Source organism: Oncorhynchus nerka, linkage group LG14 (genome assembly GCF_034236695.1).
Source record: "Oncorhynchus nerka isolate Pitt River linkage group LG14, Oner_Uvic_2.0, whole genome shotgun sequence".
NCBI classification, from domain to species: domain Eukaryota; kingdom Metazoa; phylum Chordata; class Actinopteri; order Salmoniformes; family Salmonidae; genus Oncorhynchus; species Oncorhynchus nerka.
Genome location: NC_088409.1, coordinates 67645987 through 67673433, shown reverse-complemented (window position 1 = coordinate 67673433; position 27447 = coordinate 67645987). Strand labels below are relative to the sequence as shown.

General features: G+C 53.0%; 1 long non-coding RNA gene across 1 annotated transcript; it reads left to right on the top strand.

The window, feature by feature from the left end:
- Window positions 1-17520: 17520 nt before the first annotated feature.
- LOC135559681 (uncharacterized) lies at window positions 17521-26723 on the top strand. The gene is made up of 4 exons (XR_010458522.1): window positions 17521-17633; window positions 25446-25672; window positions 25920-26025; window positions 26677-26723. It is a non-coding gene; the product is annotated as an uncharacterized LOC135559681 (long non-coding RNA).
- Window positions 26724-27447: the final 724 nt, after the last annotated feature.

Sequence of the window (27447 nt, the reverse complement as noted above, 5' to 3'; positions counted from 1 at the left end):
AACTCGGAGAGGGTGGAGAGGAGGATCTGATGGTTCACAGTATCGAAGGCAGCCGATAGGTCTAGAAGGATGAGAGCAGAGGAGAGAGAGTTAGCTTTAGCAGTGCGGAGCGCCTCCGTGATACAGAGAAGAGCAGTCTCAGTTGAATGACTAGTCTTGAAACCTGACTGATTTGGATCAAGAAGGTCATTCTGAGAGAGATAGCGGGAGAGCTGGCCAAGGACGGCACGTTCAAGAGTTTTGGAGAGAAAAGAAAGAAGGGATACTGGTCTGTAGTTGTTGACATCGGAGGGATCGAGTGTAGGTTTTTTCAGAAGGGGTGCAACTCTCGCTCTCTTGAAGACGGGAGGGACGTAGCCAGCGGTCAGGGATGAGTTGATGAGCGAGGTGAGGTAAGGGAGAAGGTCACCGGAGATGGTCTGGAGAAGAGAGGAGGGGATAGGGTCAAGCGGGCAGGTTGTTGGGCGGCCGGCCGTCACAAGACGCGAGATGTCATCTGGAGAGAGAGGGGAGAAAGAGGTCAGAGCACAGGGTAGGGCAGTGTGAGCAGAACCAGCGGTGTCGTTTGACTTAGCAAACGAGGACCTCTAATGCTCTACACGCTCCTCTAGTGCTCTGCACGCTCCTCTAGTGCTCTGCAAACACCTCAAGTGCTCTGCACGCTCCTCTAGTGCTCTACACACTCCTCTAGGGCTCTGCACGCTCCTCTAGTGCTCTGCACGCTCCTCTAGTGCTCTGCACGCTCCTCTGGTGCTCTGCACACTCCTCTAGGGCTCTGCACGCTCCTCTAGTGCTCTACACGCGCCTCTAGTGCTCTGCACGCTCCTCTAGTGCTCTGCACGCTCCTCTAGTGCTCTACACGCTCCTCTAGTGCTCTGCACGCTCCTCTGGTGCTCTGCACGCTCCTCTAGTGCTCTACACACTCCTCTAGGGCTCTGCACGCTCCTCTAGTGCTCTGCACGCTCCTCTAGTGCTCTACACGCTCCTCTAGTGCGCTGCACGCTCCTCTAGTGCTCTGCACGCTCCTCAAGTGCTCTGCACGCTCCTCTAGTGCTCTACACACTCCTCTAGGGCTCTGCACGCTCCTCTAGTGCTCTGCACGCTCCTCTAGTGCTCTACACGCTCCTCTAGTGCTCTGCACGCTCCTCTGGTGCTCTGCACACTCCTCTAGGGCTCTGCACGCTCCTCTAGTGCTCTACACGCTCCTCTAGTGCTCTGCACGCTCCTCTAGTGCTCTACACACTCCTCTAGTGCTCTGCACGCTCCTCTGGTGCTCTGCACGCTCCTCTAGTGCTCTGCACGATCCTCTAGTGCTCTGCACGCTCCTCTAGTGCTCTACACGCTCCTCTAGTGCTCTGCACGCTCCTCTAGTGCTCTACACGCTCCTCAAGTGCTCTGCACGCTCCTCTAGTGCTCTAAAAGCTCCTCTAGTGCTCTACACGCTCCCCTAGAGCTCTACACGCTCTTCTGGTGCTCTTCACGCTCCTCTAGAGCTCTGCACGCTCTTCTGGTGCTCTACACGCTCCTCCAGTGCTCTGCACGCTCCTCTGGTGCGCTACACGCTCCTCTAGGGCTCTTCACGCTCCTCTAGTGCTCTACACGCTCCTCTAGTGCTCTGCACGCTCCTCTAGTGCTCTACATGCTCCTCTAGTGCTCTGCACGCTCCTCTAGTGCTCTACACGCTCCTCTAGTGCTCTGCACGCTCCTCTAGAGCTCTACATGCTCCTCTAGTGCTCTACACGCTCCTCTAGTGCTCTGCACGCTCCTCTAGTGCTCTGCATGCTCCTCTAGTGCTCTGCACGCTCTAGGGCTCTGCACGCTCCTCTAGTGCTCTGCACGCTCCTCTAGTGCTCTACACACTCCTCTAGTGCTCTGCACGCTCCTCTAGTGCTCTGCACGCTCCTCTAGTGCTCTACACGCTCCTCTAGTGCTCTACACGCTCCTCTAGTGCTCTGCACGCTCCTCTAGTGCTCTGCACGCTCCTCTAGTGCTCTGCACGCTCCTCTAGTGCTCTGCACGCTCCTCTAGTGCTCTGCACACTCCTCTAGTGCTCTGCACGCTCCTCTAGTGCTCTGCACGCTCCTCTAGTGCTCTACACGCTCCTCTAGTGCTCTGCACGCTCCTCTAGTGCTCTGCACGCTCCTCTAGTGCTCTGCACGCTCCTCTCTACAGTGCTCTGCACGCTCCTCTAGTGCTCTGCACGCTCCTCTAGTGCTCTGCACACTCCTCTAGGGCTCTGCACGCTCCTCTAGTGCTCTGCACGCTCCTCTAGTGCTCTGCACGCTCCTCTAGTGCTCTGCACGCTCCTCTAGTGCTCTACACACGCTCCTCTAGTGCTCTGCACGCTCCTCTAGTGCTCTGCACGCTCCTCTAGTGCTCTACACACTCCTCTAGGGCTCTGCACGCTCCTCTAGTGCTCTGCACGCTCCTCTAGTGCTCTACACGCTCCTCTAGTGCTCTGCACGCTCCTCTAGTGCTCTACACGCTCCTCAAGTGCTCTGCACGCTCCTCTAGTGCTCTAAAAGCTCCTCTAGTGCTCTACACGCTCCCCTAGAGCTCTACACGCTCTTCTGGTGCTCTTCACGCTCCTCTAGAGCTCTGCACGCTCTTCTGGTGCTCTACACGCTCCTCCAGTGCTCTGCACGCTCCTCTGGTGCGCTACACGCTCCTCTAGGGCTCTTCACGCTCCTCTAGTGCTCTACACGCTCCTCTAGTGCTCTGCACGCTTCTCTAGTGCTCTACATGCTCCTCTAGTGCTCTGCACGCTCCTCTAGTGCTCTACACGCTCCTCTAGTGCTCTGCACGCTCCTCTAGTGCTCTACACGCTCCTCTAGTGCTCTACACGCTCCTCTAGTGCTCTGCACGCTCCTCTAGTGCTCTGCATGCTCCTCTAGTGCTCTGCACGCTCTAGGGCTCTGCACGCTCCTCTAGTGCTCTGCACGCTCCTCTAGTGCTCTACACACTCCTCTAGTGCTCTGCACGCTCCTCTAGTGCTCTGCACGCTCCTCTAGTGCTCTGCACGCTCCTCTAGTGCTCTACACGCTCCTCTAGTGCTCTGCACGCTCCTCTAGTGCTCTGCACGCTCCTCTAGTGCTCTGCACGCTCCTCTAGTGCTCTGCACGCTCCTCTAGTGCTCTGCACGCTCCTCTCTGCACGCTCTTCTGTGCTCTACACACTCCTCTAGTGCTCTGCACGCTCCTCTGGTGCTCTGCACGCTCCTCTAGTGCTCTACACGCTCCTCTAGTGCTCTGCACGCTCCTCTAGTGCTCTACACGCTCCTCTAGTGCTCTGCACGCTCCTCTAGGGCTCTGCACACTCCTCTAGGCTCTCTGCACGCTCCTCTAGTGCTCTACACGCTCCTCTAGTGCTCTGCACGCTCCTCTAGTGCTCTGCACGCTCCTCTAGTGCTCTGCACACTCCTCTAGTGCTCTGCACGCTCCTCTCCTCTAGTGCTCTACACGCTCCTCTAGTGCTCTGCACGCTCCTCTGGTGCTCTGCACGCTCCTCTAGTGCTCTGCACGCTCCTCTAGGGCTCTACACGCTCCTCTAGTGCTCTGCACGCTCCTCTCTAGTGCTCTGCACGCTCCTCTAGTGCTCTGCACGCTCCTCTAGTGCTCTGCACGCTCCTCTAGTGCTCTGCACGCTCCTCTAGTGCTCTACACACTCCTCTAGGGCTCTGCACGCTCCTCTAGTGCTCTGCACGCTCCTCTAGTGCTCTACACGCTCCTCTAGTGCTCTGCACGCTCCTCTGGTGCTCTGCACGCTCCTCTAGTGCTCTGCACGCTCCTCTAGTGCTCTACACGCTCCTCACGCTCCTCTAGTGCTCTGCACGCTCCTCTAGTGCTCTACACACTCCTCTAGTGCTCTGCACGCTCCTCTGGTGCTCTGCACGCTCCTCTAGTGCTCTGCACGCTCCTCTAGGGCTCTGCACACTCCTCTGGTGCTCTGCACGATCCTCTAGTGCTCTGCACGCTCCTCTAGTGCTCTACACGCTCCTCTAGTGCTCTGCACGCTCCTCTAGTGCTCTACACGCTCCTCAAGTGCTCTGCACGCTCCTCTAGTGCTCTAAAAGCTCCTCTAGTGCTCTACACGCTCCCCTAGAGCTCTACACGCTCTTCTGGTGCTCTTCACGCTCCTCTAGAGCTCTGCACGCTCTTCTGGTGCTCTACACGCTCCTCCAGTGCTCTGCACGCTCCTCTGGTGCGCTACACGCTCCTCTAGGGCTCTTCACGCTCCTCTAGTGCTCTACACGCTCCTCTAGTGCTCTGCACGCTCCTCTAGTGCTCTACATGCTCCTCTAGTGCTCTGCACGCTCCTCTAGTGCTCTACACGCTCCTCTAGTGCTCTGCACGCTCCTCTAGTGCTCTACATGCTCCTCTAGTGCTCTGCACGCTCCTCTGGTGCTCTGCACGCTCCTCTAGTGCTCTACACACTCCTCTAGGGCTCTGCACGCTCCTCTAGTGCTCTGCACGCTCCTCTAGTGCTCTGCACGCTCCTCTAGTGCTCTGCACGCTCCTCTAGTGCTCTGCACGCTCCTCTAGTGCTCTGCACGCTCCTCTAGTGCTCTGCACGCTCCTCTAGTGCTCTGCACGCCTCTAGTGCTCTGCACGCTCCTCTAGTGCTCTGCACGCTCCTCTAGTGCTCTGCACGCTCCTCTAGTGCTCTACACGCTCCTCTAGTGCTCTGCACGCTCTGCTCTCTAGTGCTCTGCACGCTCCTCTAGTGCTCTGCACGCTCCTCTAGTGCTCTGCACGCTCCTCTAGTGCTCTGCACGCTCCTCTAGTGCTCTGCACGCTCCTCTAGTGCTCTGCACACTCCTCTAGTGCTCTGCACGCTCCTCTAGTGCTCTACACGCTCCTCTAGTGCTCTGCACGCTCCTCTAGTGCTCTGCACGCTCCTCTAGTGCTCTGCACGCTCCTCTAGTGCTCTGCACGCTCCTCTAGTGCTCTGCACGCTCCTCTAGTGCTCTACACGCTCCTCTAGTGCTCTGCACGCTCCTCTAGTGCTCTGCACGCTCCTCTAGTGCTCTACACGCTCCTCTAGTGCTCTGCACGCTCCTCTAGTGCTCTGCACGCTCCTCTAGTGCTCTGCACGCTCCTCTAGTGCTCTACACACTCCTCTAGGGCTCTGCACGCTCCTCTAGTGCTCTACACGCTCCTCTAGTGCTCTGCACGCTCCTCTGGTGCTCTGCACGCTCCTCTGGTGCTCTGCACGCTCCTCTAGTGCTCTACACACTCCTCTAGTGCTCTCTGGTGCACACGCTCCTCTAGTGCTCTGCACGCTCCTCTAGTGCTCTACACGCTCCTCTAGTGCTCTGCACGCTCCTCTCTGCACGTGTGCTCTAAAAGCTCCTCTAGTGCTCTACACGCTCCCCTAGAGCTCTACACGCTCTTCTGGTGCTCTTCACGCTCCTCTAGAGCTCTGCACGCTCTTCTGGTGCTCTACACGCTCCTCCAGTGCTCTGCACGCTCCTCTGGTGCTCTACACGCTCCTCTAGGGCTCTGCACGCTCCTCTAGTGCTCTACACGCTCCTCTAGTGCTCTGCACGCTCCTCTAGTGCTCTACATGCTCCTCTAGTGCTCTGCACGCTCCTCTAGTGCTCTCTACACGCTCCTCTAGTGCTCTGCACGCTCCTCTAGTGCTCTGCACGCTCCTCTAGTGCTCTACACGCTCCTCTAGTGCTCTGCACGCTCCTCTAGTGCTCTGCATGCTCCTCTAGTGCTCTGCACTCTGCACGCTCCTCTAGTGCTCTGCACGCTCCTCTAGTGCTCTGCACGCTCCTCTAGTGCTCTGCACGCTCCTCTAGTGCTCTGCACGCTCCTCTAGTGCTCTACACGCTCCTCTAGTGCTCTACACGCTCCTCTAGTGCTCTGCACGCTCCTCTAGTGCTCTGCATGCTCCTCTAGTGCTCTGCACGCTCTAGGGCTCTGCACGCTCCTCTAGTGCTCTGCACGCTCCTCTAGTGCTCTACACACTCCTCTAGTGCTCTGCACGCTCCTCTAGTGCTCTACACGCTCCTCTAGTGCTCTACACGCTCCTCTAGTGCTCTGCACGCTCCTCTAGTGCTCTGCACGCTCCTCTAGTGCTCTACACGCTCCTCTAGTGCTCTGCACGCTCTAGGGCTCTGCACGCTCCTCTAGTGCTCTGCACGCTCCTCTAGTGCTCTACACGCTCCTCTAGTGCTCTGCACGCTCCTCTAGTGCTCTGCACGCTCCTCTAGTGCTCTGCACGCTCCTCTAGTGCTCTGCACGCTCCTCTAGTGCTCTGCACGCTCCTCTAGTGCTCTACACGCTCCTCTAGTGCTCTGCACGCTCTCTGGTGCTCTGCACGCTCCTCTAGTGCTCTGCACGCTCCTCTAGTGCTCTGCACGCTCCTCTAGTGCTCTGCACGCTCCTCTAGTGCTCTGCACGCTCCTCTAGTGCTCTACACGCTCCTCTAGGGCTCTGCACGCTCCTCTAGTGCTCTGCACGCTCCTCTAGTGCTCTGCACGCTCCTCTAGTGCTCTGCACGCTCCTCTAGTGCTCTGCACGCTCCTCTAGTGCTCTGCACGCTCCTCTAGTGCTCTGCACGCTCCTCTAGTGCTCTACACACTCCTCTAGTGCTCTGCACGCTCCTCTAGTGCTCTACACGCTCCTCTAGTGCTCTGCACGCTCCTCTAGTGCTCTGCACGCTCCTCTAGTGCTCTGCACGCTCCTCTAGTGCTCTACACGCTCCTCTAGTGCTCTGCACGCTCCTCTAGTGCTCTGCACGCTCCTCTAGTGCTCTACACACTCCTCTAGTGCTCTGCACGCTCCTCTAGTGCTCTACACGCTCCTCTAGTGCTCTGCACGCTCCTCTAGTGCTCTGCACGCTCCTCTAGTGCTCTGCACGCTCCTCTAGTGCTCTGCACGCTCCTCTAGTGCTCTGCACGCTCCTCTAGTGCTCTGCACGCTCCTCTAGTGCTCTACACGCTCCTCTAGTGCTCTGCACGCTCCTCTAGTGCTCTGCACGCGCTCCTCTAGTGCTCTGCACGCTCCTCTAGTGCTCTGCACGCTCCTCCTAGTGCTCTGCACGCTCCTCTGTGCTCTGCACACTCCTCTAGTGCTCTGCACGCTCCTCTGGTGCTCTACACGCTCCTCTAGTGCTCTGCACGCTCCTCTGGTGCTCTACACGCTCCTCTAGTGCTCTGCACGCTCCTCTAGTGCTCTACACGCTCCTCTAGTGCTCTGCACGCTCCTCTAGTGCTCTGCACGCTCCTCTAGTGCTCTGCACGCTCCTCTAGTGCTCTGCACGCTCCTCTAGTGCTCTGCACGCTCCTCTAGTGCTCTGCACGCTCCTCTAGTGCTCTACACGCTCCTCTAGTGCTCTGCACGCTCCTCTAGTGCTCTACACGCTCCTCTAGTGCTCTACACGCTCCTCTGCACGCTCCTCTGGTGCTCTACACGCTCCTCTAGTGCTCTGCACGCTCCTCTAGTGCTCTGCACGCTCCTCTAGGGCTCTGCACGCTCCTCTAGTGCTCTGCACGCTCCTCTAGTGCTCTACACGCTCCTCTAGTGCTCTGCACGCTCCTCTAGTGCTCTGCACGCTCCTCTAGTGCTCTGCACGCTCCTCTAGTGCTCTGCACGCTCCTCTAGTGCTCTACACGCTCCTCTAGTGCTCTGCACGCTCCTCTAGTGCTCTGCACGCTCCTCTGGTGCTCTGCACGCTCCTCTAGGGCTCTGCACGCTCCTCTAGTGCTCTGCACGCTCCTCTGGTGCTCTACACGCTCCTCTAGTGCTCTGCACGCTCCTCTGGTGCTCTGCACGCTCCTCTAGTGCTCTGCACGCTCCTCTAGTGCTCTGCACGCTCCTCTAGTGCTCTGCACGCTCCTCTGGTGCTCTGCACGCTCCTCTAGGTGCTCTGCACGCTCCTCTAGTGCTCTGCACGCTCCTCTAGTGCTCTGCACGCTCCTCTAGTGCTCTGCACGCTCTCTGGTGCTCTACACGCTCCTCTAGTGCTCTGCACGCTCCTCTAGTGCTCTACACGCTCCTCTAGTGCTCTGCACGCTCCTCTAGTGCTCTGCACGCTCCTCTAGTGCTCTACACGCTCCTCTAGTGCTCTGCACGCTCCTCTAGTGCTCTGCACGCTCCTCTAGTGCTCTGCACGCTCCTCTAGTGCTCTGCACGCTCCTCTGGTGCTCTGCAGCTGCTCTGCTGCACGCTCCTCTAGTGCTCTACACGCTCCTCTAGTGCTCTGCACGCTCCTCTAGTGCTCTACACGCTCCTCTAGTGCTCTGCACGCTCCTCTAGTGCTCTACACGCTCCTCTGGTGCTCTACACGCTCCTCACGCTCCTCTAGTGCTCTAAACGCTCCTCTGGTGCTCTACACGCTCCTCTAGTGCTCTGCACGCTCCTCTAGTGCTCTACACGCTCCTCTAGTGCTCTGCACGCTCCTCTAGTGCTCTACACGCTCCTCTAGTGCTCTGCACGCTCCTCTAGTGCTCTACACGCTCCTCTAGTGCTCTGCACGCTCCTCTAGTGCTCTACACGCTCCTCTAGTGCTCTGCACGCTCCTCTGGTGCTCTGCACGCTCCTCTAGTGCTCTGCACGCTCCTCTAGTGCTCTGCACGCTCCTCTGGTGCTCTGCACGCTCCTCTAGTGCTCTGCACGCACGCCTCTAGTGCTCTGCACGCTCCTCTAGTGCTCTGCACGCTCCTCTAGTGCTCTGCACGCTCCTCTAGTGCTCTGCACGCTCCTCTAGTGCTCTGCACGCTCCTCTAGTGCTCTACACGCTCCTCTAGTGCTCTGCACGCTCCTCTAGTGCTCTGCACGCTCCTCTAGTGCTCTGCACGCTCTTCTGGTGCTCTGCACGTGCTCTACACGCTCCTCTAGTGCTCTGCACGCTCCTCTGGTGCTCTACACGCTCCTCTAGGGCTCTGCACGCTCCTCTAGTGCTCTACACGCTCCTCTAGTGCTCTGCACGCTCCTCTAGTGCTCTACACGCTCCTCTAGTGCTCTGCACGCTCCTCTAGTGCTCTGCACGCTCCTCTAGTGCTCTACACGCTCCTCTAGTGCTCTGCACGCTCCTCCTCTAGTGCTCTGCACGCTCCTCTGGTGCTCTACACGCTCCTCTGGTGCTCTACACGCTCCTCTAGTGCTCTGCACGCTCCTCTAGTGCTCTACACGCTCCTCTAGTGCTCTGCACGCTCCTCTGGTGCTCTGCACGCTCCTCTAGTGCTCTGCACGCTCCTCTAGTGCTCTACACGCTCCTCTAGTGCTCTGCACGCTCCTCTAGTGCTCTACACGCTCCTCTGGTGCTCTACACGCTCCTCTAGTGCTCTGCACGCTCCTCTGGTGCGCTACACGCTCCTCTAGGGCTCTGCACGCTCCTCTAGTGCTCTACACGCTCCTCTAGTGCTCTGCACGCTCCTCTAGTGCTCTACACGCTCCTCTAGTGCTCTGCACGCTCCTCTAGTGCTCTACACGCTCCTCTAGTGCTCTGCACGCTCCTCTAGTGCTCTACACGCTCCTCTAGTGCTCTGCACGCTCCTCTGTGCTCTGCACGCTCCTCTAGTGCTCTGCACGCTCCTCTAGTGCTCTGCACGCTCCTCTAGTGCTCTGCACGCTCCTCTAGTGCTCTGCACGCTCCTCTAGTGCTCTGCACGCTCCTCTAGTGCTCTACACACTCCTCTAGTGCTCTGCACGCTCCTCTAGTGCTCTGCACGCTCCTCTAGTGCTCTGCACGCTCCTCTAGTGCTCTGCACGCTCCTCTAGTGCTCTGCACGCTCCTCTAGTGCTCTGCACGCTCCTCTAGTGCTCTAAAAGCTCCTCTAGTGCTCTACACGCTCCTCCTAGTGCTCTGCAGCTCTACACGCTCCTCTGGTGCTCTTCACGCTCCTCTAGTGCTCTGCACGCTCTTCTGGTGCTCTGCACGCTCCTCCAGTGCTCTGCACGCTCCTCTAGTGCTCTGCACGCTCCTCTAGTGCTCTTCACGCTCCTCTAGTGCTCTACACGCTCCTCTAGTGCTCTGCACGCTCCTCTAGTGCTCTACACGCTCCTCTAGTGCTCTGCACGCTCCTCTAGTGCTCTGCACGCTCCTCTAGTGCTCTGCACGCTCCTCTAGTGCTCTGCACGCTCCTCTAGTGCTCTACACGCTCCTCTAGTGCTCTACACGCTCCTCTAGTGCTCTGCACGCTCTAGGGCTCTGCACGCTCCTCTAGTGCTCTGCACGCTCCTCTAGTGCTCTACACACTCCTCTAGTGCTCTGCACGCTCCTCTAGTGCTCTGCACGCTCCTCTGGTGCTCTGCACGCTCCTCTAGTGCTCTACACACTCCTCTAGTGCTCTGCACGCTCCTCTAGTGCTCTGCACGCTCCTCTGGTGCTCTACACGCTCCTCTAGTGCTCTGCACGCTCCTCTGGTGCTCTACACGCTCCTCTAGTGCTCTGCACGCTCCTCTGGTGCTCTACACGCTCCTCTAGTGCTCTGCACGCTCCTCTAGTGCTCTGCACGCTCCTCTCTAGTGCTCTACACGCTCCTCTAGTGCTCTGCACGCTCCTCTAGTGCTCTGCACGCTCCTCTAGTGCTCTGCACGCTCCTCTAGTGCTCTACACACTCCTCTAGTGCTCTGCACGCTCCTCTAGTGCTCTACACGCTCCTCTGGTGCTCTGCACGCTCCTCTAGTGCTCTGCACGCTCCTCTGGTGCTCTACACGCTCCTCTAGTGCTCTGCACGCTCCTCTGGTGCGCTACACGCTCCTCTAGGGCTCTGCACGCTCCTCTAGTGCTCTACACGCTCCTCTAGTGCTCTACACGCTCCTCTAGTGCTCTGCACGCTCCTCTAGTGCTCTACACGCTCCTCTAGTGCTCTGCACGCTCCTCTAGTGCTCTACACGCTCCTCTAGTGCTCTGCACGCTCCTCTGGTGCTCTACACGCTCCTCTAGTGCTCTGCACGCTCCTCTAGTGCTCTGCACGCTCCTCTAGTGCTCTGCACGCTCCTCTAGTGCTCTACACGCTCCTCTAGTGCTCTGCACGCTCCTCTGGTGCTCTGCACGCTCCTCTGGTGCTCTGCACGCTCCTCTAGTGCTCTGCACGCTCCTCTAGTGCTCTACACGCTCCTCAAGTGCTCTGCACGCTCCTCTAGTGCTCTGCACGCTCCTCTAGTGCTCTACACGCTCCCCTAGAGCTCTACACGCTCTTCTGGTGCTCTTCACGCTCCTCTAGAGCTCTGCACGCTCTTCTGGTGCTCTACACGCTCCTCCAGTGCTCTGCACGCTCCTCTGGTGCGCTACACGCTCCTCTAGGGCTCTTCACGCTCCTCTAGTGCTCTACACGCTCCTCTAGTGCTCTGCACGCTTCTCTAGTGCTCTACATGCTCCTCTAGTGCTCTGCACGCTCCTCTAGTGCTCTACACGCTCCTCTAGTGCTCTACACGCTCCTCTAGTGCTCTGCACGCTCCTCTAGTGCTCTGCACACTCCTCTAGTGCTCTGCACGCTCCTCTAAGTGCTCTGCACGCTCCTCTAGTGCTCTGCACGCTCCTCTAGTGCTCTGCACGCTCCTCTAGTGCTCTACACACTCCTCTAGTGCTCTGCACGCTCCTCTAGTGCTCTACACGCTCCTCTAGTGCTCTACACGCTCCTCTAGTGCTCTGCACGCTCCTCTAGTGCTCTGCATGCTCCTCTAGTGCTCTGCACGCTCTAGGGCTCTGCACGTGCTCTAGTGCACGCTCCTCTAGTGCTCTACACACTCCTCTAGTGCTCTGCACGCTCCTCTAGAGCTCTACACGCTCCTCTGGTGCTCTACACGCTCCTCCTCTGCACGTGCTCTGCACGCTCCTCTAGTGCTCTACACGCTCCTCTAGTGCTCTGCACGCTCTAGGGCTCTGCACGCTCCTCTAGTGCTCTGCACGCTCCTCTAGTGCTCTACACGCTCCTCTAGTGCTCTGCACGCTCCTCTAGTGCTCTGCACGCTCCTCTAGTGCTCTGCACGCTCCTCTAGTGCTCTACACACTCCTCTAGTGCTCTGCACGCTCCTCTAGTGCTCTGCACGCTCCTCTGGTGCTCTGCACACTCCTCTAGGGCTCTGCACGCTCCTCTAGTGCTCTACACGCTCTTCTGGTGCTCTACACGCTCCTCTAGTGCTCTGCACGCTCCTCTGGTGCGCTACACGCTCCTCTAGGGCTCTGCACGCTCCTCTAGTGCTCTACACGCTCCTCTAGTGCTCTGCACGCTCCTCTGGTGCTCTGCACGCTCCTCTGGTGCTCTGCACGCTCCTCTAGTGCTCTGCACGCTCCTCTAGTGCTCTGCACGCTCCTCTAGGGCTCTGCACGCTCCTCTGGTGCTCTACACGCGCCTCTAGTGCTCTGCACGCTCCTCTAGTGCTCTACTCGCTCCTCTAGTGCTCTACACGCTCCTCTGGTGCTCTACACGCGCCTCTAGTGCTCTACACGCTCCTCTAGTGCTCTGCACGCTCCTCTAGTGCTCTACACGCTCCTCTAGTGCTCTGCACGCTCCTCTGGTGCTCTGCACGCTCCTCTAGTGCTCTGCACGCTCCTCTAGTGCTCTACACACTCCTCTAGGGCTCTGCACGCTCCTCTAGTGCTCTACACGCTCCTCTAGGGCTCTGCACGCTCCTCTGGTGCTCTGCACGCTCCTCTGGTGCGCTACACGCTCCTCTAGGGCTCTGCACGCTCCTCTAGTGCTCTACACGCTCTTCTGGTGCTCTACACGCTCCTTTAGTGCTCTGCACGCTCCTCTGGTGCGCTACACGCTCCTCTAGGGCTCTGCACGCTCCTCTAGTGCTCTACACGCTCCTCTAGTGCTCTGCACGCTCCTCTAGTGCTCTACACGCTCCTCTAGTGCTCTGCACGCTCCTCTAGTGCTCTACACGCTCCTCTAGTGCTCTGCACGCTCCTCTAGTGCTCTACACGCTCCTCTAGTGCTCTGCACGCTCCTCTGGTGCTCTGCACGCTCCTCTAGTGCTCTGCACGCTCCTCTAGGGCTCTGCACGCTCCTCTGGTGCTCTGCACGATCCTCTAGTGCTCTGCACGCTCCTCTAGTGCTCTACACACTCCTCTAGGGCTCTGCACGCTCCTCTAGTGCTCTGCACGCTCCTCTAGTGCTCTACACGCTCCTCTAGTGCTCTGCACGCTCCTCTAGTGCTCTACACGCTCCTCTAGTGCTCTGCACGCTCCTCTAGTGCTCTAAAAGCTCCTCTAGTGCTCTACACGCTCTTCTGGTGCTCTTCACGCTCCTCTAGAGCTCTGCACGCTCTTCTGGTGCTCTACACGCTCCTCCAGTGCTCTGCACGCTCCTCTGGTGCGCTACACGCTCCTCTAGGGCTCTTCACGCTCCTCTAGTGCTCTACACGCTCCTCTAGTGCTCTGCACGCTCCTCTAGTGCTCTACACGCTCCTCTAGTGCTCTGCACGCTCCTCTAGGGCTCTGCACGCTCCTCTGGTGCTCTACACGCGCCTCTAGTGCTCTGCACGCTCCTCTAGTGCTCTACTCGCTCCTCTAGTGCTCTACACGCTCCTCTGGTGCTCTACACGCGCCTCTAGTGCTCTACACGCTCCTCTAGTGCTCTGCACGCTCCTCTAGTGCTCTACACGCTCCTCTAGTGCTCTGCACGCTCCTCTGGTGCTCTACACGCTCCTCTAGTGCTCTGCACGCTCCTCTGGTGCTCTGCACGCTCCTCTAGTGCTCTGCACGCTCCTCTGGTGCGCTACACGCTCCTCTGGGCTGCTCTAGTGCTCTACACGCTCTTCTGGTGCTCTACACGTGCTCTGCTCTGCTCCTCTGGTGCGCTACACGCTCCTCTAGGGCTCTGCACGCTCCTCTAGTGCTCTACACGCTCCTCTAGTGCTCTGCACGCTCCTCTAGTGCTCTACACGCTCCTCTAGTGCTCTGCACGCTCCTCTAGTGCTCTACACGCTCCTCTAGTGCTCTGCACGCTCCTCTAGTGCTCTACACGCTCCTCTAGTGCTCTGCACGCTCCTCTGGTGCTCTGCACGCTCCTCTAGTGCTCTGCACGCTCCTCTAGTGCTCTGCACGCTCCTCTAGGGCTCTGCACGCTCCTCTGGTGCTCTGCACGATCCTCTAGTGCTCTGCACGCTCCTCTAGTGCTCTACACACTCCTCTAGGGCTCTGCACGCTCCTCTAGTGCTCTGCACGCTCCTCTAGTGCTCTACACGCTCCTCTAGTGCTCTGCACGCTCCTCTAGTGCTCTACACGCTCCTCTAGTGCTCTGCACGCTCCTCTAGTGCTCTAAAAGCTCCTCTAGTGCTCTACACGCTCCCCTAGAGCTCTACACGCTCTTCTGGTGCTCTTCACGCTCCTCTAGAGCTCTGCACGCTCTTCTGGTGCTCTACACGCTCCTCCAGTGCTCTGCACGCTCCTCTGGTGCGCTACACGCTCCTCTAGGGCTCTTCACGCTCCTCTAGTGCTCTACACGCTCCTCTAGTGCTCTGCACGCTCCTCTAGTGCTCTACACGCTCCTCTAGTGCTCTGCACGCTCCTCTAGTGCTCTACACGCTCCTCTAGTGCTCTGCACGCTCCTCTAGTGCTCTGCACGCTCCTCTAGTGCTCTACACGCTCCTCTAGTGCTCTGCACGCTCCTCTAGTGCTCTGCACGCTCTAGGGCTCTGCACGCTCCTCTAGTGCTCTGCACGCTCCTCTAGTGCTCTACACACTCCTCTAGTGCTCTGCACGCTCCTCTAGTGCTCTACACGCTCCTCTAGAGCTCTACACGCTCCTCTAGTGCTCTACACACTCCTCTAGTGCTCTGCACGCTCCTCTGGTGCTCTGCACGCTCTTCTGGTGCTCTACACGCTCCTGTAGTGCTCTGCACGCTCCTCTGGTGCGCTACACGCTCCTCTAGGGCTCTGCACGCTCCTCTAGTGCTCTACACGCTCCTCTAGTGCTCTGCACGCTCCTCTAGTGCTCTACACGCTCCTCTAGTGCTCTGCACGCTCCTCTAGTGCTCTACACGCTCCTCAAGTGCTCTGCACGCTCCTCTAGTGCTCTACAAGCTCCTCTAGTGCTCTACACGCTCCCCTAGAGCTCTACACGCTCTTCTGGTGCTCTACACGCTCCTCTAGAGCTCTGCACGCTCTTCTGGTGCTCTACACGCTCCTCTAGTGCTCTGCACGCTCCTCTGGTGCGCTACACGCTCCTTTAGGGCTCTGCACGCTCCTCTAGTGCTCTACACGCTCCTCTAGTGCTCTACACGCTCCTCTAGTGCTCTGCACGCTCCTCTAGTGCTCTGCACGCTCCTCTAGTGCTCTACACGGTCCTCTAGTGCTCTGCACGCTCCTCTAGTGCTCTACACGCTCCTCTAGTGCTATGCACGCTCCTCTGGTGCTCTGCACGCTCCTCTAGTGCTCTGCACGCTCCTCTAGTGCTCTGCACGCTCCTCTAGTGCTCTACACACTCCTCTAGGGCTCTGCACGCTCCTCTGGTGCTCTGCACGATCCTCTAGTGCTCTGCACGCTCCTCTAGTGCTCTACACACTCCTCTAGGGCTCTGCACGCTCCTCTAGTGCTCTGCACGCTCCTCTAGTGCTCTACACGCTCCTCTAGTGCTCTGCACGCTCCTCTAGTGCTCTACACGCTCCCCTAGAGCTCTACACGCTCTTCTGGTGCTCTACACGCTCCTCTAGAGCTCTGCACGCTCTTCTGGTGCTCTACACGCTCCTCTAGTGCTCTGCACGCTCCTCTGGTGCGCTACACGCTCCTCTAGGGCTCTTCACGCTCCTCTAGTGCTCTACACGCTCCTCTAGTGCTCTGCACGCTCCTCTAGTGCTCTACACGCTCCTCTAGTGCTCTGCACGCTCCTCTAGTGCTCTACACGCTCCTCTAGTGCTCTACACGCTCCTCTAGTGCTCTGCACGCTCCTCTAGTGCTCTGCACGCTCCTCTAGTGCTCTACACGCTCCTCAAGTGCTCTGCACGCTCCTCTAGTGCTCTACACGCTCCTCTAGAGCTCTACACGCTCCTCTAGTGCTCTACACACTCCTCTAGTGCTCTGCACGCTCCTCTGGTGCTCTGCACGCTCCTCTGGTGCTCTGCACGCTCCTCTAGTGCTCTGCACGCTCCTCTAGTGCTCTACACGCTCCTCTAGTGCTCTGCACGCTCTTCTGGTGCGCTACACGCTCCTCTAGGGCTCTGCACACTCCTCTAGTGCTCTACACGCTACTCTAGAGCTCTACACGCTCTTCTGGTGCTCTACACGCTCCTCTGGTGCTCTGCACGCTCCTCTGGTGCTCTGCACGCTCGTCTAGTGCTCTGCACGCTCCTATGGTGCTCTGCACGCTCCTCTAGTGCTCTACACGCTCCTCTAGTGCTCTGCACGCTCCTCTAGTGCTCTGCACGCTCCTCTAGTGCTCTACACGCTCCTCTAGAGCTCTACAAGCTCCTCTGGTGCTCTGCACGCTCCTCTGGTGCTCTGCACGCTCCTCTAGTGCTCTACACGCTCCTCTAGTGCTCTGCACGCTCCTCTAGTGCTCTACACGCTCCTCTAGTGCTCTACACGCTCCTCTAGTGCTCTGCACGCTCCTCTAGTGCTCTACACGCTCCTCTAGTGCTCTACACGCTCCTTTAGTGCTCTACACGCTCCTCTGGTGCTCTGCATGCTCCTGCTGTTGTGAGAAGAGGCTAGACAACATTCAAATATTTTCAGTTCCCCAGAATACTATAGTCCACCTGAGGTTAGACCGGTTTAGAACTGGGATAGACTGGTTCAGACCAGTTCTTATAAGGGTGGCGATAGTTATTGAAGTCTTCTCTTCCTGTGTATTATAGACATAATTATGATGCTTATAAAAATCTTATTTTGACTGAGACAAATCTCTATTATGGAGAGAGTCTGTCTGTCTCGGTCTGTTGGGTGTACCCCTGGTTAGGTCTGTTTATATAAAGTGTTATTGTAGGTGTTTCTCCTCCTCTGGGTGGGGTTCTTATCTGAATGGGAAATAAGACTCAAGACACTGATTCAACTGGTAATTACTGTTGCCACAGTCTTAATCTGCCTGGCTAGACAAAGGGTATGTGTGCGTCTGTGTCGCAACCCACCAGCTCTTTATTTCTATCCCTTTTTTCCCCTCTCACTGCCTCGTTTATCCGTCTCTGTCTATTCCTCGATCTCTGGGAGAATCTCAATTGCATACTCCTTGCATCCTCACTCATTGCCTCCTACTCCAACCACACACTTTAGCATAGGCTACTAAATAATGATCAACTAGACTATAACACTTTAAAATCGGTGTGGTCAAATCCGTTATGTTGCATCCCTCTAGTCTGAGCTTCAAACAACAACCTTTTCATTCGCTGCCAAAGAACGAGCGTAATAGTTTCAGCCTATTTGGAGCATTATTCCTTACTGTGTAATTATAGATGTGCTGTTAGCAACAGGTGGGAGTGGCCGTCTCTCTCTCTCTCTCTCTCTCTCTCTCTCTCTCTCTCTCCCGCTCTCTCTCTCTCTCTCGCTCTCTCTCTCTCTCTCTCTCTCTCTCTCGTGCTAAGGTTCTTTCTCTGGAGCGAGACAGACGCGGCTGTTATTATACCACCACCAGACTGCAGGAGGCTGCGGCAACACAGATCGCGTGCTTTTTTTTCTAAACGGATAAACAGACAGATAAAATAATAACATAATAACAACAGTAGCTGTTATAATCACCGTCCGGTAAGTCTGGAATATATTGTTGCCTGGTGGTAATAGGATTCTTGTTTTTTCTTGTTTTATTATTAGTTAACGAGTCCCATGTATTTAAAGGCAGATCATCCTCTCTTGCGCCAGAGACAACCCACTGCAACACTGTCACGGTAAAACAGTAGTTTACTGGGCTATTCTACAAATAGATCATTAAAACGATGACTGACTAATTGTTAGTATTCATGAATAGGCTGTAGGTTGACCATTGAACACTCTGATCATAACAGTTGATTGAATGAAGATTGATAGATTGCGTCTGCTGCTGTGTAGAGCCGTCATTGTCTCCGGAGTGACCGACACACGGAGGGAATGACCAGACCGTTATATTGATCGGGAGATTTCTAGATTTACCAGATCTATCTAACGGTCTGTTTGTTTCAGGGTCCGCTCTTTTTTGATTCTGTTGGGTATGTGACAGCCCGGGAATATGTGGGTACATAGCATAGCCTACATATATCTCTCTCGCGCTCTCTCTCGTCCCTCCCTCTGTCCACGAATAGCCTGGTTGGTGTATTAGGTGAGACATTGCATTGGTGCTGTGATAGGTCTTGGTGCTGGGGTAGGTCAACTGCTTCTGGGATTGGTGCTGGTGTATTGGGTTGAAGATTTGTATCGGTGCCTGGTGTATTGGTACTCAGCTTGGATGGGAGGCCTATTGGTGCTGGTGTATAGCTGGTGATGATTATGGGGTGATGCTGGGAGAGAATGAATGAACAACGGAGACAACAGAGAGTCACTGTTAAGTTTAACACTGTTTATTTATAGACACACACATACTGTCTGTAGCCCTTGCCTAAGGTCATTGTTAAGCCTACTGTACAGGGCAGATGGTGTATAGTAGGCCATATAACAATAAGAATGGGTAGAACGGGAATCCCCTTTCAACGTCAGGCATTGTGAGTGTATGAGTTTACCAGTCATTGACAAGGTCAGGGGTTCCATGTCTGTTCTACTCTAATTCTACGGTTTAGGCTACTCTCCAAAGTACAGAGTCATTCTACTTCTACTAGTCAACTGGCATTAATGATACATTAATACAAACATCGAAACATCATCCACTGTATCCATGCAGATGATGAGCAAAACATCACATCTTCCTGCATATCTCTTTTCTCGCTCTCTCTGTCCTTTCTGGGTTAGTGGTTTGTGTTGGTCCAGTTCTCTCAGGGTTTTATTGACTTTGCATCCTATAGCTGCTGGTACAACACCAGCCCATCCTACCATATACAGTATGTCTGACTGTTTCCTGCTGTGTTTCTACAGGGTTTGTGTTGGTCCAGTTCTCTCAGGGTTTTATTGACTTTGCATCCTATAGCTGCTGGTACAACACCAGCCCATCCTACCATATACAGTATGTCTGACTGTTTCCTGCTGTGTTTCTACAGGGTTTGTGTTGGTCCAGTTCTCTCAGGGTTTTATTGACTTTGCATCCTATAGCTGCTGGTACAACACCAGCCCATCCTACCATATACAGTATGTCTGACTGTTTCCTGCTGTGTTTCTACAGGGTTTGTGTTGGTCCAGTTCTCTCAGGGTTTTATTGACTTTGCATCCTATAGCTGCTGGTACAACACCAGCCCATCCTACCATATACAGTATGTCTGACTGTTTCCTGCTGTGTTTCTAAAGGGTTTGTGTTGGTCCAGTTCTCTCAGGGTTTTATTGACTTTGCATCCTATAGCTGCTGGTACAACACCAGCCCATCCTACCATATACAGTATGTCTGACTGTTTCCTGCTGTGTTTCTACAGGGTTTGTGTTGGTCCAGTTCTCTCAGGGTTTTATTGACTTTGTATCCTATAGCTGCTGGTACAACACCAGCCCATCCTACCATATACAGTATGTCTGATTGTTTCCTGCTGTGTTTCTACAGGGTTTGTGTTGGTCCAGTTCTCTCAGGGTTTTATTGACTTTGCATCCTATAGCTGCTGGTACAACACCAGCCCATCCTACCATATACAGTATGTCTGACTGTTTCCTGCTGTGTTTCTACAGGGTTTGTGTTGGTCCAGTTCTCTCAGGGTTTTATTGACTTTGCATCCTATAGCTGCTGGTACAACACCAGCCCATCCTACCATATACAGTATGTCTGACTGTTTCCTGCTGTGTTTCTAAAGGGTTTGTGTTGGTCCAGTTCTCTCAGGGTTTTATTGACTTTGCATCCTATAGCTGCTGGTACAACACCAGCCCATCCTACCATATACAGTATGTCTGACTGTTTCCTGCTGTGTTTCTACAGGGTTTGTGTTGGTCCAGTTCTCTCAGGGTTTTATTGACTTTGCATCCTATAGCTGCTGGTACAACACCAGCCCATCCTACCATATACAGTATGTCTGACTGTTTCCTGCTGTGTTTCTACAGGGTTTGTGTTGGTCCAGTTCTCTCAGGGTTTTATTGACTTTGCATCCTATAGCTGCTGGTACAACACCAGCCCATCCTACCATATACGGTATGTCTGACTGTTTCCTGCTGTGTTTCTACAGGGTTTGTGTTGGTCCAGTTCTCTCAGGGTTTTATTGACTTTGCATCCTATAGCTGCTGGTATAACACCAGCCCATCCTACCATATACAGTATGTCTGACTGTTTCCTGCTGTGTTTCTACAGGGTTTGTGTTGGTCCAGTTCTCTCAGGGTTTTATTGACTTTGCATCCTATAGCTGCTGGTACAACACCAGCCCATCCTACCATATACAGTATGTCTGACTGTTTCCTGCTGTGTTTCTACAGGGTTTGTGTTGGTCCAGTTCTCTCAGGGTTTTATTGACCTTGCATCCTATAGCTGCTGGTACAACACCAGCCCATCCTACCATATACAGTATGTCTGACTGTTTCCTGCTGTGTTTCTACAGGGTTTGTGTTGGTCCAGTTCTCTCAGGGTTTTATTGACCTTGCATCCTATAGCTGCTGGTACAACACCAGCCCATCCTACCATATACAGTATGTCTGACTGTTTCCTGCTGTGTTTCTACAGGGTTTGTGTTGGTCCAGTTCTCTCAGGGTTTTATTGACCTTGCATCCTATAGCTGCTGGTACAACACCAGCCCATCCTACCATATACAGTATGTCTGACTGTTTCCTGCTGTGTTTCTACAGGGTTTGTGTTGGTCCAGTTCTCTCAGGGTTTTATTGACCTTGCATCCTATAGCTGCTGGTACAACACCAGCCCATCCTACCATATACAGTATGTCTGACTGTTTCCTGCCGTGTTTCTACGGGGTTTGTGTGTGTAATGAAGTGAGCTGTAAGAATTTCCTCTTGTAGGACAATAAACCTCAATCTAATCTTTACCTTGACCTCAGATCAGCTTAGTCACTGTCTCTTTCTCTCCTTTTTACATCAAATCTCTTTTTTTTAATTTTACCATAGAGAGCATTAATCCATTGACCCGGTATGGCACCTTCACGATTTGCCTAAATGTACCTGGGTGACTTCACACTAAATGTCACGCGTTTCGCTCATACTTCAAGTTATCCGTCTGAAACTTTGCACATACACTGTGGCTGTCTTGTGGACACCATCGGAATTACAGACGTGGGACTTTTCTGTTGCATTTCAAAGATGGTGGTAGGGGGAAAAAACTGTTGATATTTTCTTCTACCAGATCTATTGTGTTATATTCTCCTACATTCAAGTCACATTTCCACAAACTTCAAAGTGATTACTTTCAAATGGTACCAAGAATATGCATATCCTTGCTTCAGGGCCTGAGCTACAGGCAGTTAGATTTGGGTATGTCATTTTAGGCGAAAATGGGGAAAAAAACAGGGCTATCCCTAAAAGGTTTTAAAGACATGCTGTGCCAGGTCACGGGAGTAGGTCTGTCCTGTGAAAGAGAAATGATCAGTGTATGCGATTAACCTGGATTAATGGTGGTTCAGATGTGGGTTAGTGTTACAGTACAGATGAGGTAGGCCTTTTTAATCCGATATAGATGTGTTTAACTTAGTTCAATCGAATATGTTGTGGTAATTCTAACCAAAAGGAGAGAGACTGTATTCTTCAAAACAACTTTATTATAAGATTTGCAAAAATGAAGCAATCAATAACAACCACTCAACAGTGCATCGTTAGGAAAGCCCAACGAACAGCGTTGTCTCTCTCCTTTTATAGAAAAAGTACAACTTGTTTTGTCTACGTGGCAGTTTAGCAGATGGGTGGAAACAGGGAGGGAACATGGTGTGTAAAAGCTGATTTAGCTTGTCTGTGCAGATTAAGATAGCTGAATTTGCCACCAGTGTCTGTTAATTCCTGCATGTTTCCACATATCTAAATTCCTGTAGATTGTGAAAACAAGATGTCACATACTGCAGTCGCACCTAAACAGCTCATATATGCACACCCAGACTTATGAGTAAATCACACAAGACAAGCCTGTATCAGCAAAATACTATATAATATAACAATATAACAATGGACAAGTAACAGCATAGTATGTGTAATTAAACAACATAGTAGGCAATTAAATCATTTCCTCCACAAGTACAGGCTTAACTGAAAGACCAACAAAGATGGAATGCAATAAGACATTTGATTAAATAGTTTGGGGATTGGCCTCGTCTTCGAGGGAAGATCCTCGGAGCCAGATGATGTGATGGCAGGTAGCCCTACGCGTAACTACTGGCATCAAAACCCCCCCACTGGGGGAAAGGAGTTCTATTTGCGGGCCTTAAGGTTATTATGGCTGGTGGTGGCGGGGAGATGGATGGTGGTCGGAAGCTGAGAGAACATGGGTAAATTGACATACAAAACATCCCATTGGTTGAGAGACAGGAAGGTAATTATTGCAAGAGAGAGCCAATAGGTTAAACAGCAAGCATGAGGAATGTTCATTATTGTGCTTATAGGCTGTAAGGTTAATAGGTGAATGATATTCCACACGTGGCTAGTAGGAAAGAAGAGAAGAAACCAGTCGCTATGCTGATGATGTGTTTGTATTCATTCCCGGTATGCCCGTAGAATAGGAAACAGCAGTGAATGATGTTATGCTAACTGGATGCAGTTAAAGAAGAATTCAGTCCAGCCTTCCTGTTAGAACTTTCGTAAACTATATTTGAATCGACTAACTTTAAGCTAAATGTCCAAAATGAAAACAAATAGAGTGAAGAAGGTAGATAGTTTGTGTTCTGTGGGGGAGACCTGTTTGGGTAGCCTACCTGATTGGTTGATTGTTTGTCTGATAGGTGGTAGACCTTCAGCTCTCCTATATTTACCCTCATCTCTTTCCCTAGTCTTAATATCTTCTATCCTATCCACTCTAACCGGAAGACAAGTACCCCCTCTCTCCCTTCCTCCTTCCCCCACCCCTCTCTCTCTAACTACCTTCAGGTCTTAGGTCAGTGTACAGGATGGAGTGTTAGATCAGTGGAGACAGTGTATAGTGCTGTAGATGGGGTGTTAGATCAGTGGAGACAGTGTAGAGTGCTGTAGATGGGGTGTTAGATCAGTGGAGACAGTGTAGAGTGCTGTAGATGGAATATTAGATCAGTGGAGACAGTGTAGAGTGCTGTAGATGGAATATTAGATCAGTGGAGACAGTGTAGAGTGCTGTAGATGGAATATAAGATCAGTGGAGACAATGTAGAGTGCTGTAGATGGAATATTAGATCAGTGGAGTGTGAGAGTGCAGATGTAGAGTGCTGTAGATGGGGTGTTAGATCAGTGGAGACAGTGTAGAGTGCTGTAGATGGGGTGTTAGATCAGTGGAGACAGTGTAGAGTGCTGTAGATGGGGTGTTAGATCAGTGGAGACAGTGTAGAGTGCTGTAGATGGGGTGTTAGATCAGTGGAGACAGTGTAGAGTGCTGTAGATGGAATATTAGATCAGTGGAGACAGTGTAGAGTGCTGTAGATGGGGTGTTAGATCAGTGGAGACAGTGTAGAGTGCTGTACATGGAATATTAGATCAGTGGAGACAGTGTAGAGTGCTGTAGATGGGGTGTTAGATCAGTGGAGACAGTGTAGAGTGCTGTAGATGGAATATTAGATCAGTGGAGACAGTGTAGAGTGCTGTAGATGGAATATTAGATCAGTGGAGACAGTGTAGAGTGCTGTAGATGGAATATTAGATCAGTGGAGACAGTGTAGAGTGCTGTAGATGGAATATTAGATCAGTGGAGACAGTGTAGAGTGCTGTAGATGGGGTGTTAGATCAGTGGAGACAGTGTAGAGTGCTGTACATGGAATATTAGATCAGTGGAGACAGTGTAGAGTGCTGTAGATGGGGTGTTAGATCAGTGGAGACAGTGTAGAGTGCTGTAGATGGAATATTAGATCAGTGGAGACAGTGTAGAGTGCTGTAGATGGGGTGTTAGATCAGTGGAGACAGTGTAGAGTGCTGTAGATGGAATATTAGATCAGTGGAGACAGTGTAGAGTGCTGTAGATGGAATATAAGATCAGTGGAGACAGTGTAGAGTGATGTAGATGGAATATTAGATCAGTGGAGACAGTGTAGAGTGCTGTAGATGGGGTGTTAGATCAGTGGAGACAGTGTAGAGTGCTGTAGATGGGGTGTTAGATCAGTGGAGACAGTGTAGAGTGCTGTAGATGGAATATTAGATCAGTGGAGACAGTGTAGAGTGCTGTAGATGGGGTGTTAGATCAGTGGAGACAGTGTAGAGTGCTGTAGATGGAATATTAGATCAGTGGAGACAGTGTAGAGTGCTGTAGATGGAATATTAGGTCAGTGGAGACAGTGTAGAGTGCTGTAGATGGAATATTAGATCAGTGGAGACAGTGTAGAGTGCTGTAGATGGAATATTAGATCAGTGGAGACAGTGTAGAGTGCTGTAGATGGAATATTAGATCAGTGGAGACATTGTAGATAGCTGTAGATGGAATATTAGATCAGTGGAGACAGTGTAGAGTGCTGTAGATGGGGTGTTAGATCAGTGGAGACAGTGTAGAGTGCTGTAGATGGGGTGTTAGATCAGTGGAGACAGTGTAGAGTGCTGTACATGGAATATTAGATCAGTGGAGACAGTGTAGAGTGCTGTAGATGGAATATCAGATCAGTGGAGACAGTGTAGAGTGCTGTAGATGGAATATTAGATCAGTGGAGACAGTGTAGAGTGCTGTAGATGGGGTGTTAGATCAGTGGAGACAGTGTAGAGTGCTGTAAGGTGGAATATTAGATCAGTGGAGACAGTGTAGAGTGCTGTAGGTGGAATATTAGATCAGTGGAGACAGTGTAGAGTGCTGTAGATGTTTGTTCGGTGACCTGGTTTTAAGTAGACTAGATACAGTATGTTAGTGTTTAAAAACGAGCTGGATGCAGCTCAGTGTTGATGGATGGAGCTCAGGGCTGGAGAAGGGAGGCCATTTTGGATGTGTCCAAAGATACAGTAGGGCCTAGATTCAAATCGGACCATGGGAGATCGTGATAGCTATTGACATTTAAAGGTAATTCATTTCCAGTTGATTCAGCATATGCAGCTTGTACTGTGAATGCGGTTTTCCAAACGTGGATATGTAGCCTTGAAAAGGTTCATAGCTGAAAGGGGAAATTGGATTGAATCTAGCCCTAGGTCTACTAGCTTTCCTCTGGTAAATCCTGGTCTGTTGGTAAACTTATGAATTGCCTGCATCATCTACTAAAGTCTCTCTAAGCTTATGTTTTGGGTTGTGATGGGGTACAACAGTTGAATTAAACTCATAAGGCATTTATAAATTCTTCAAGAAATACATGGGTAAATATCATACCTTTTCAAGGTCCAAAAATTAATGCAGAAATTACAGATGGCCCCTTTAAGCTCCCATCTCTCTCTCTCTCTCTCTCTCCACAGCTCTCCTCCAATACTGAATAAACTACTGGGACCAAAAAAGAACCATTCCATCTTTCCTGTTCCGTCTGTCTCTCTCTCTCCTTCCCTTCCCTTCCTTTCTGTCTCTCTTCCCCCTCCTTTCCTTCTCTCTCTGTGATGAGGGGCTGTGGCTGAGGCAGTGGGTGAGGGTCTGTGTCCAGTCTGAAGCTGGGGAAGCTAAAGGTGGTGCGGCGGCAGCTGCTGCAGAGGTAACTACTAGTGTGTGTGTTGTCTTGTGTAGAAGATTCCATTCTAAATGATAGATGATACAGTACTATAGTATAAGCTGTCGTTAACAGGTATAATAGTATTGTTATAGAATTATAGTGTGTTGTTTTCAGGTGATATTATAGTATTATTGTAGTATATTCTTGTATATTGCATTATATTATAGTATTATTGTAGTATATTCTTGTATATTGCATTATATTGTAGTATTATTGTGCTTTTATCTAGGTATGAGCACCAGCCGTTTGTGTCATGTCTGGCTGGTCTATACGGCTGTCAATGGAGACGCTACCAGAGGGCCAAGTCACAGCCCGGGGAGAGCTGCTGCAGCAGGGTAGGCTATACACACACAGAAGCTCGCACGCACGCACGCACGCACGCACGCACGCACGCACGCACGCACGCACGCACGCACGCACGCACACACGCACACACACACACACACACACAACATCAAAATAACTAATTTCATAAACTCTTGAATCTGAGAAAATAGCTCCTTCCCTGCCTTCCCTCTTAGAGCGCGCTCCTGTCTGACTTGAATGCTGTGACCACTGTGCGCCAGGCGGGAAATGGAGCAATTCGACTGCTTGTTAGTAAGAGGCAGATGTTAGCAGCAGAACAAACTCAAATCAAGTAACAACTATTTTGTTTTGACAGCTTAGCTAACTAGCTAGCTAGCATATTTACATCATCATCATCATCTTTTCCCAATGTCAATCATTCTCTCTCTGCTGACATACTGCAGTGTGTTTGTCATTTTACTGAACTATGTCTTTACAGGAAAAATTACACTCTTTCTCTGACTCCCTCGCTCTCACTCTCGCTCTCTCTGACACCCCCCTCTCTCCCTCAACCCCCCTCCCTCTCTCCTTCCCTCCCTCCCTCCACCCTCCCTCACCCTCTCCCCCATCTCTCTCTCCTCCAGGTGGAGTGTGGGAGTGTGGTTTTCCTGGTCCTGACCTTCCTCCTCTCTCTCCTCCAGGTGGAGTGTGGGAGCGTGGTTTTCCTGGTCCTGACCTTCCTCCTCTCTCTCCTCCAGGTGGAGTGTGGGAGCGTGGTTTTCCTGGTCCTGATCTTCCTTCTCTCTCTCCTCTAGGTGGAGTGTGGGAGCGTGGTTTTCCTGGTCCTGACCTTCCTCCTCTCTCTCCTCCTGGTGGAGTGTGGGAGCGTGGTTTTCCTGGTCCTGACCTTCCTTCTCTCTTTCCTCCAGGTGGAGTGTGGGAGCGTGGTTTTCCTGGTCCTGACCTTCCTCCTCTCTCTCCTCTAGGTGGAGTGTGGGAGCGTGGTTTTCCTGGTCCTGACCTTCCTTCTCTCTTTCCTCCAGGTGGAGTGTGGGAGTGTGGTTTTCCTGGTCCTGACCTTCCTCCTCTCTCTCCTCCTGGTGGAGTGTGGGAGCGTGGTTTTCCTGGTCCTGACCTTTCTTCTCTCTTTCCTCCAGGTGGAGTGTGGGAGCGTGGTTTTCCTGGTCCTGACCTTCCTCCTCTCTCTCCTCTAGGTGGAGTGTGGGAGCGTGGTTTTCCTGGTCCTGACCTTCCTTCTCTCTTTCCTCCAGGTGGAGTGTGGGAGTGTGGTTTTCCTGGTCCTGACCTTCCTCCCCTCTCTCCTCCTGGTGGAGTGTGGGAGCATGGTTTTCCTGGTCCTGACCTTCCTTCTCTCTCTCCTCCAGGTGGAGTGTGGGAGCGTGGTTTTCCTGGTCCTGACCTTCCTCCTCTCTCTCTCCTCCAGGTGGAGTGTGGGAGCGTGGTTTTCCTGG